This window comes from Pinus tabuliformis, chromosome Q (assembly GCF_031772625.1).
Source record: "Pinus tabuliformis cultivar Carrire ecotype Pingquan chromosome Q, CPIR1, whole genome shotgun sequence".
Taxonomy (NCBI): Eukaryota; Viridiplantae; Streptophyta; class Pinopsida; order Pinales; family Pinaceae; genus Pinus; species Pinus tabuliformis.
In genome coordinates this window covers 1,262,718,766-1,262,729,084 of record NC_142296.1, presented here as the reverse complement: position 1 = coordinate 1,262,729,084, position 10,319 = coordinate 1,262,718,766, and the positions used below count along the sequence as shown (strand labels likewise).

At 37.3% G+C, this 10,319-nt stretch overlaps 1 pseudogene; it reads left to right on the top strand.

Annotated features, from left to right (window-relative positions):
• Window positions 1-9,591: 9,591 nt before the first annotated feature.
• LOC149224397 (cysteine proteinase inhibitor A pseudogene) lies at window positions 9,592-9,954 on the top strand (annotated as a pseudogene).
• The last annotated feature ends 365 nt before the right edge of the window (window positions 9,955-10,319 follow it).

Sequence of the window (10,319 nt, the reverse complement as noted above, 5' to 3'; positions counted from 1 at the left end):
GATGAAATGTAAGTATTTATATGCCACTTCTCCCAGTTATATTGGAATTGATTTTAAGTTGTATCAAATTTACATAAGTTCTATGTCTAACATTGATATTACAATCAATCCTAATATAATTTTATGATGATACTCATCCTTTCATTGTTGCCGCTAACCAGCGTATGGTCTTTGTATAGTTTAAGGAATACCTTCATACTCATACTCCTATTTTTATACATTCTAATTCATTAGCGTCATTTTAAACACCTAAATTGCAGATTTGACATTATAGGTTGGTTTAAAAAATTAATAAATCAAATTTGAAGGAATAAAAATGTAATCTCACTCAGGCAGAATTTGCATTATTTAAAATTTTTGTCCATTGTTGGCAACCTGCTTAATAAATCGAAATTAGAAAATCTAGTTTACAGTCTATTATCTCTTCATCGATCTCCCAATTCGAGAAAGTTACAGGACTACAAGAGAGATGGGATAGAACCAGATGAACTGATGGGATAGAACCAAATGAACTGGTTTAATTATAGAGATTGATTTTTTTTTTCAAAGAACCTGACATTAAAACAACACTTCAAATCCCTTTTATGTGAAATGGTATATATATATATATATACACATGGTCTATGTTTTTTTTTTTGTATGAATAGATAGAAGAATGGAAACAAAATGTAACATCTTCCTTTTTTTTTTTCCGGTTTGTAAACGGTTTGAAGACTGGCTGGCTGTCTCCAATTATTAATTTGAAGCCAAAAATACAGGCGTTACTAAATCAAAGGCCCTGGGTTTAAATATCTGATGATTTCCATATAAAAATAAACTAAATCAACGCCCCTAGGTTTAAATATTTGATGATTTCCAGAGTGATTACATCATGCATGTGTTCAATTATATGGATTTCAAGCAAAAGTTACATGTATGAACTGTATTAATATAAAAATTAATTCAGCATGACCTTTAATTATTGGATTGTTTCCATATAATGGAATTATGCATGTACTTGCTTGCAAAATGAGGAAAACGCAGTCATCCCGACCCTTTGATTATCTGAACAGAATCCCCGGGGCGAATTTGGCAGAAATTGTAAGCATATGAATCTGCCCTAGATTTAACAACTGTACTGCAATGGAAATCGAGCATAAAGTAGATGACAATCATGTTTTTTTTTTCCACTCTTTTACCAACAATCACCATGCAAACGCTATCTCTTGTAATCAGGGGATATCTGCAGGTCGAGCCGAGGCCTATGATTGGAGAGGGGAACTAACAACAATGAAATTTGTTGCCATTTGAACGAGCATGGGTCATACTCAGAAATCTCGACGAGTAATACTCATGCTCTTATATATATGGGTTATGCAATGTAATACGGTCCTAATAACTTGAAAAAAAATACTCGCCCTTAATTTATGTTTAGCCATAAAACCCATAATGTAGAGATTTCTTATAAGAATACAAAAAAAAAATCGTTTTGGATGAGTGCATGCATGCGGTAGTAATGATCTCCGTCACATATTGAATAACGCCATACAATCTGAATGGTGCGGGAGTAATGATCTCCATCATATATTCAATAACGCCATACAGTCCGAATGCCTCACCTCCTCTGCCTCACCACAGGTGTTGGAAGCCAAGATAAATTTCATAATGAATATAAGATTGCCTATTTCATTTATGAAATCACATAAGCTATGTGGGTGTAAGCCTGAGTATAAATTTTTCTCCCTCGTATAAAATCAATGTTTACTTACAAACAATCACGTGTACTATCCATTTCTTCATTAATTTTTATCTTAAATGTTTTTTTACAGATTCTGAAAACCCATAGAGTCGAAGTCGTGGAGAAAGGTAAAAGGAGTTGAACAACCCAAAAGAATCCCAAAAAAATAAATTTTTTCGAAGATGCCCATAGGCCCTAAGGGTTGAGCCAAAGCTTTGATACCATATGTAACAATCCGAAAAATAAATATCTAATTTAACATTAATTTAAATGAGAGTGGCACTTACCTTGCCCAATAAACATGTAATTAATTAACTAAATGCAAATTGAATGAATAGTGCTTACCTGTTTAACTGTGGTCGAATTAGGCTTACTGCAACAAGGTTTTGGGGACGACTCTCCACCCAACCATAGGCTCAATTGTGCAACGTCTTGATACAACTGGCCACCTCGAGCCCTCAGTCAACGTACTACTGCCAGTGACTCCTAGGTCTTAGTATACCATTCTCCCAAGAGAATGAAAGACAGAATCTCGAAAAGATGGAATGCAGAAATGCCTCTCATCTTCCTCGCCATCTATTAAATAGAACAAACATTGGAAGAGGAACCACATGCACACACTCCATGTGTCTCATGCAACTTTCTTTTGATTTCTTTCTTTTTGATAGTTTCCTTTTCTTGTTTTATTTCCTTCTTTTTGATAGTTTCCTTATTCTTATCTAGAGCTTTAGTATGGTTATTACTATTATTTATTTATTTTCTTTGTATATATTTTTAATCTTATTTATTATTTAATCATTTATGATTTATTATTTTTATTATTATTAAGTGATTTATTTATTATTATTTATAATTTATATTATTAATTATTATTTTTGTATTATTTATTATTTTTATTTATTATTAAGGAGAGGGATATTACATAATCCATGTCTGTATTTTTCTCAGGAATGGAGACTAGAATAGTGTAAGACCAAGATAAGGAGAAGGGTACGAATGTTTATTTATTTTCAGTTTATAGTTGTAGATAATCCATGTCTGTATTTTGCTCAGGAATGAAGACTAGAATAGTGTAAGACCAGGATAACGAGAAGGGTACGAATGTTTATTTATTTTCAGTTCATAGTTGTCCAGGCATGAAAAACAAGACTGTAGCTTTGCAACTTTCGTTGGATATTGAGAGGAAAGTGCAGGGGAAGACACCTAATGCCACAACCTTCATTCAACCTCAAGGAAATATAAACAAGGAAATATTGAGGAAAGTGCAGGGGAATACAGCTAATGCCACAACCTTCATTCAACCTCAAGGAAATATAAACAAGATGGGAAAAATTGGGGAACATCACAAAGCTATCTGAAGTTTGAAGCCACTATCATGATTTGTAAACAATCACCAAGGGCAAGGAGAACTGAGTATGTTACCATAAGACAATGGGTAATTCCAGTGGCCAAAAATATCGATGTCAGGTCCACTGATATATAACCACGCAGTTGGAAGGGAGATCTGATAGTTAAGATGACTCCCAAAATTTGTAATATAAGCAAGCCTGCTAAGGCGAGGATATCAAAGATAATCAAAAGTTTTAGCAACCTGCTTCAAGCATTAAGCTCTAAGGATTTTCTTTGACTTAGTTGCAATGACAGGGGTATCTACTATCTATTCCATAAAAATCACCAAAGACTTTGAAATGCCATCAACATCAAACAAACTTCCCTCTTTAATGTCTCTCCTTCAACTCGAACAAAAATTCCTGACCAAAATTGTTGGAGAAGACCATGTATTTGAAGAAACTAAAAAACCAGAATACTATACAGGATGCAGCTGAGCTTAGCTAGATAACAACCTAAACTCGAGTAGAACAAGAAACCTTCTGGGAGGTGTCCTTCCAACAATGAAAAACCTACCTAATCTTACTCCTCTTAGATTTTCATGAATATGCAAGCAATGATGATATATGCAATCTTCAAAATAGGTACAAAATATGTTGATCATGAAGTCAACTTCTTTTGCAGGTTTAAACTGCTAGAATAAGGGCTATACAATAGTCCAATAGAATTGGGTCCGAGGTTTAGGCTTTCCCACTGTAGGAGGTGTACTATATAACGAGACTATTGTTGGGCTAAGAGAATCCGCTCGGTTACTTTGAATCTTCATAGCCATGAAGAAGCACCAATGTTCATATATGATGTTGCCATGGATGGATAAGTCCTGGCCAAAGCAGCCAGCCCATCCCTCACCCTTCTCCTCTCCGGAGTGGTCTCATTGTCTCAGTTCGGCAATGAAAACCAAATATATATATATATATATATATATATATATAAAGGAGCAACCAGGTGCGAGAGGTCTTCAGGAGATCAAGGAGAGACAAATGAGGTAGGTCTTTGGGAGATCAAGGAGAGACAGAGAGAAACCTAGAAGGGTATTGGGATGGGGGAGTTTTTGCGAGGAGTCTCATTTTCCACATTTGTGCTGCAGGGTAACAAAATGCACGTTAGCTAATATCAAGCAAGGACAATCGACAGTAAAATAAAACTTCATCTAAAACATGGCAGAGAACCCTTGTCACTAGATAGATTATTTGCTTGAGTCACTTGCAAGATTAGACAATTTTTGAAGTGGACTTGTAATAGAAAGACTTGACTTGAGTGGAGGACATGGAATAGGCTTAGTTCAGCTATGAGAAATGGGAGATTGTAGTCTTACTATTGCTCAATGGTGAAGCAAATTGTGAAGGAAATATAACAATGGGAAAAAAATAAAAATCAAAAGGTACAAACATTTAGTAATGGTGAAGAAACTATAAAAATGGAAGGAAATTATAAATCAGAAGATATATACATTTAGTTTCATAGCTAGAATAATTTCCTATGCATAAATTGGCAGCCTACAAATACCGCCTTCTGATCATAACATTTAAATATGAGTGTTTTGCAGAAATCCAGGATAAAACTAACCATAAACCATGAACATGGTCTCTGGTGCGCAATACCTCATAATGGTGCTCATATGACACATGTAAATAGATGGTAAAGTATCAACACACCCAATTAATGAATATATTAATTTGATATCCCTTGTTAAGCAAACGATTAGCTCTAAGCACTTGTCTTAAATAAATTGAAATGAAATTTTTATTAATGTCCTCAGAAGACCTTATAACATCTATGGGGTAAGTGAAAGCTAAAATAATTAACATCACGATTCCCTGAGACCGCGAACCGTTGGCATGAAGATTTCCTTTTGCTTGTTTTTCTTCAGATATTCTGCCACAAAAATTTTAAATTCTCTCCCATAGAAAAATATAGTTTTGTTCCTGCATAAATTCTGCATTTTAAAAGGTCCCTGAACAACATAATGATGAGGTATTTTGAATGATTAGCAGAGACTTGTGAATTAGTCTATTTTCTCACCTTTGACGATACAAAACCTGCTTGAACAGTTATCAACTTGCGACATTTCGTCGTGCTGAGAACATTGGCCTTTTCGAATAAACCTGCAGGGCTTTGTAGAAGTTGATTGTTTTACATTGAGAATCATTATTTTTGCAGCCTTAGTTATTCGGTTCAATAGGTTGAACGAAGAAGGGAAGCATCTCATCGATATTAAGAGAAGTTTTCAGGATCCACTGAACCATCTGAAAGGGTGGCTTGCGTGAGATACTCGTTCACACATTCCGATACTAAAAATAAATAAATGGACGCGTATTACATGCATTCCCATACCCAAAAAGGTGTAAATAAAATTACAAATAAATGGAAAGTATGAATTTTTGTTTTCATGTCAGTGGGTGGAATCACAGATGTCGTGGAAAAAGATCCACGTTTTGTTTTGCATGGACACGATAAAAAGAAATTGGATAGCTACCCACTGGATATACAAGGCAAGCTTGTTTATGTGGTTTCTGGGCCAACATGTAGAGCTAATTAGTATGGGCGAATACAAATGCCCATATACATGCATGTCGATACTGAATACGATGTCCATGAGAGATATGTTGACATAACTGCCAACTACCACATAGCTTCCGCGCCCTTTCAATTTCCTGGTTCTTGTCTTGAAGGGACTGAATATGGATATTGCTACGCACCAGCAAGCTGCAGAATTATCATTTTAGAACCATAGATAACATGCAGAGCGAGCATAGTGATTACTTTCATAGCCAGCCAGCTAGGACCAGTAAAGGCCTTGTGTCGGCGCCCTCTCCGCTCGCCACTTGCATCCTCATGCAGGCCAGGCCACCTCGTCTTTATGTCGGTGCCCTCTCCGCTCGCCACTTGCATCCTCATGTACTGTTGCGGAGGAAATGGATCTCCTCCCGTTTAGTTTAGTTACTACTATGAATACTATTTCCTTCTTGGTGATGAGGAAATGGATCTCCTCCCGTTTAGTTTAGTTACTACTATGAATACTATTTCCTTCTTGGTGATTACAATGCACAATGGGCGTTAGAAAGAGCTCTGAAATAAAGTAAAAAACTCAATCACTACTATACATCATCCTTTCGTGTTATTATAACACGGGCGCTGGAGTTAAGTTTGGTGGACACTATGGGTATTTTTTTTAAATAACATGGTGAATCTGTATTTTTTTAATTATATGGTGAATTGGTAATTGTAACGTCAAGAACATAACCAACCATCGACAAATTAGATATATTAAATTTTTATGATTTTAGCAAGAACAGATTCGGGAATCCGCCCTTCTAGAGGCCATCGCTCATCACTCTGATGACTTACCGGGGCCATCGCTCTGGTGACTTACCGTGATTTGTACACTATGGGTATTATTATCACCCATACACAAAAATAAAAACAAAAAACCCTGGGAAGACCAGAAAAGAAAAGGTCTGGAACAGAAAAGCAAAAGACACGGGGAAGACCAGAAAAGAAAAGGTCTGGAACAGAAAAGCATAGTTGAACCGGAAATTCGATGGGAAGGTATGTATCGATCTTACCAATGTTCCTTAGCTTGTTCTGTATTAGATGGATGTTTTTGTCCGACCTGAAACACAGCTTGAATGACCGAATAAAAACCAATTAAGGAGCGTGAATGACTGAATAAAAACCAATTAAAGAGCGTGCCCTGACAACCCCTTTAACTATATCGGTTGGCCTCCTTACGTTGTTTTTTATAGCAACCCGGCTGAGCGAGGTTAATTCATGCACGGAAGCACCGAAAGAGTAACCAACACTTTGAATTCCGTATATGGAGCGTATCCATTAGCAGGGATAGCTGACCGAACTTACCCATAATAAGAAACCGGGGATAGAGGTAAAAGAAGTTGTTTCACCGGTTGAATTTTTTTACCTCGCATATAAAGCAGCAGTTCCAAATCCTCCAGCATCAGCAGCAGACTAGGTGGTAGTGTTAGGGGGTTAGCTAAAACTCTTTATTTGGCCATTGATCCAAGCACGATTCGAGAACATAGATTCATGGGAAACAAGTATAGATTCGCATCGAGACCAGATTATACGGAGTAGCAGGAGGAACAAAGGCAACAAACGAAGTAGCATGAGGAACAAAGGCAACAAAGAAGCCATGCTAGCGTGTGGAGAGTTTATGCACATCCTAGCGCTTTCAGCAAATGATTTAGTATATCCACTCAATTCAAGTTTCTCCCTTGGTTTTCCTCCACTGGTCACCTGAAAAAACACACACTTATGAGGATCCTTGGTTTTCTTCCACTGGGCACCTAGAAAAACACACATTTATGATCCTCTTATTTTGGCCAACTACACAACTATGATCTTCTTTCGTTCTCTCCTATTCTGGCCAACTACACAACTATATGATCTTCCTTTGTTCTCTCCAGCTTTAGTTCAGCTCAGCGTCTGTTCTGTACACATTTCAGTTCAACTTTTGTTCCCTATACACCACAGCAACATGCAGCAACGCCACAATAGACAGAAGATCAACAGGTGGCAACTTCAGAGACTAATAAATGCCAAGACAAAGCCTATCAGTCACAGCAGGAAAGATGTACCGATTCCTGCATAGACAATACCCGGGAGCTAACATTTTATACGGGTAGACTAATGTTACCCGGGAGCTGCTAACATTTTATACTGGTAGACTAAGTATTAGTCGACAAATCCAAAAAAATAACAACACAAAGCCAAAAGCAAGATAATATATGCTAGATATCATTTTTGGGATTCAACTGGGTTAAGTAAGTCATTCAAACGTATGAACATTTCCATGAGAGGTAGTCTTAACTGACTAATTTCTCATGATTTTTGAATAGTTCACTTAGCACTCATTGCATCGGGTGATGCTCACAGGGGTGAAGAAGTGGGATTGAAACTAGTGAAATGTGGAGAACAAATCACATAGCATAACCAGGACTTCCCAGGAGGTCACCCATCCCAGAACTCCTCTGGCTCAACCGCGCTTAACTGTGGAGTTTTTCCCACAATCAAGCCCACTTAGCTTGCTACCCCATTTGCAAAACCTTAGCAAGTATTGTGCCTCATGAACCATTCAAGTAGAGATCCATTGACTCTTTTTGAATTTAAGTATGGGGGATTTACGCAGTGCATTATATTAGATATCATTTTTGGGATTCAACTGCGTTAAGTAAGTCATTCAAACGTATGACCATTTCCATGAGAGGTAGTCGTAGCTGACTAATTTCTCATGATTTTTGAATAGTTCACTTAGCACTCATTGCATCGGGTGATGCTCACTAGTTTCAATCCCATGCATCACCCGATGCAATGAAACTAGTGGGATTGAAACTAGTGAGCATCACCCGATGCAATGAGTGCTAAGTGAACTATTCAAAAATCATGAGAAATTAGTCAGTTACGACTACCTCTCATGGAAATGGTCATACGTTTGAATGACTTACTTAACGCAGTTGAATCCCAAAAATGATATCTAATATAATGCACTGCGTAAATCCCCCATACTTAAATTCAAAAAGAGTCAAGGGATCTCTACTTGAATGGTTCATGAGGCACAATACTTGCTAAGGTTTTGCAAATGGGGTAGCAAGCTAAGTGGGCTTGATTGTGGGAAAAACTCCACAGTTAAGCGCGCTTGAGCCAGAGGAGTTCTGGGATGGGTGACCTCCTGGGAAGTCCTGGTTACCGGGTGCAAGCCCCGGAAGTGATTGATGCTATGTGATTCGTTCTCCACATTTCACTAACCCCTGTGAGCATCACCCGATGCAATGAGTGCTAAGTGAACTATTCAAAAATCATGAGAAATTAGTCAGACGCAGTTGAATCCCAAAAATGATATCTAATATAATGCACTGCGTAAATCCCCCATACTAAAATAATATATGCTTTCAGCCTTTCTGCAAGAAGTCAAATAAGACGATAAATCACTATGTGCCTAAAAAAAATTTGATACTCGATAAACTGACACTATAAAACAACTCAACTAATATTAACTTATTTTTTTCAATTACTATAATCCGATGCAGAGACGGCAAGGACTAATAACATTCTGTTTGTGCATTATAAATTAACCACGGCAAGGACTAATAACAATCTGTTCGTGGATTATAAATTAAACCCCACCAGGTTTGTAGGTGAAAACCAACATTGTAAATGCCTCAAATTAAATACATAGAAGTTGACGTTGATAAGGTCCTTGGCATGACAGTAGGGCAGAAATCTGGTGGTGGTGTTTTAATCACAGGTTGTTGCTCTCACGACTTTTTCTAAGTTTTCCTGGTATATTGGTTTATGGATACTCATTTTTCCAGGAAATTGAAATTGGTGTTAATGTTGAAAAAGTTATAACTTTAGAAGTGAAAGATATTAGGCTTCCAAGATATAAAGTACAATGTTGTATGGGCATGTGGAAGGTTGATTATATGTAGACTTAGTATTATTAACTAATGAAGCACTAGAGGACGCCCATGGGAACTCGCGGAGGATTACGCGATGTGAAAGATTTTCAGAACTCAATAGAGATGCTCGATCTTGGGCATTCTGCCGTTGATGAACACAAGAAGCAGCAGGATGGCGATATATCGTTTCGTCGAGTAGTGGCGGCAAAGGAGCAAGCGGTAGCGGGGAATGTTTTTCATTTGACCATAGAGGCCGAGGACGGCGATAAGCCCAAGCTGTACACAGCCAAGGTGTGGGTCAAACCCTGGGAGAATTTCAAGCGTTTGCAGGAGTTTAAGCCTGTGGAGCAACCTTTCATTTTTTATTTTTTTGGTTTCTGTGAAAACGGGATCAAAATCTCTGCATATGCTTTTAGTATTTACAAAATGTAATTTCCTCATATGAATTAAATTATGACTTTTTCCACTGGGAAAAAAAATAATAATTGAAATTAGTGTTAATGCTGAAAAAGTTGTAACTGATCCTTGGCATTTAATTTATTTCGCAGATCCCAAAACCAAAAAAATACAATACCGGTTTACAGAGAAAAATCCTGCCTCCAGGGGTTTGTTTTTTTTTTTTTGGCTAGTTCGAGTCTACGAGATTTGAACCCTGAACGGATCACTTCTCAAATCTGGTTTAGCTCACATGCATGAGCACCAGGTATTTGCACGGTCCAGCCTCCACACTTCGTTATTTATTGTGCAGCAGGGGAATAGCTACTCCTGACGGTCACACTTCGATTTCAGTGACCTCG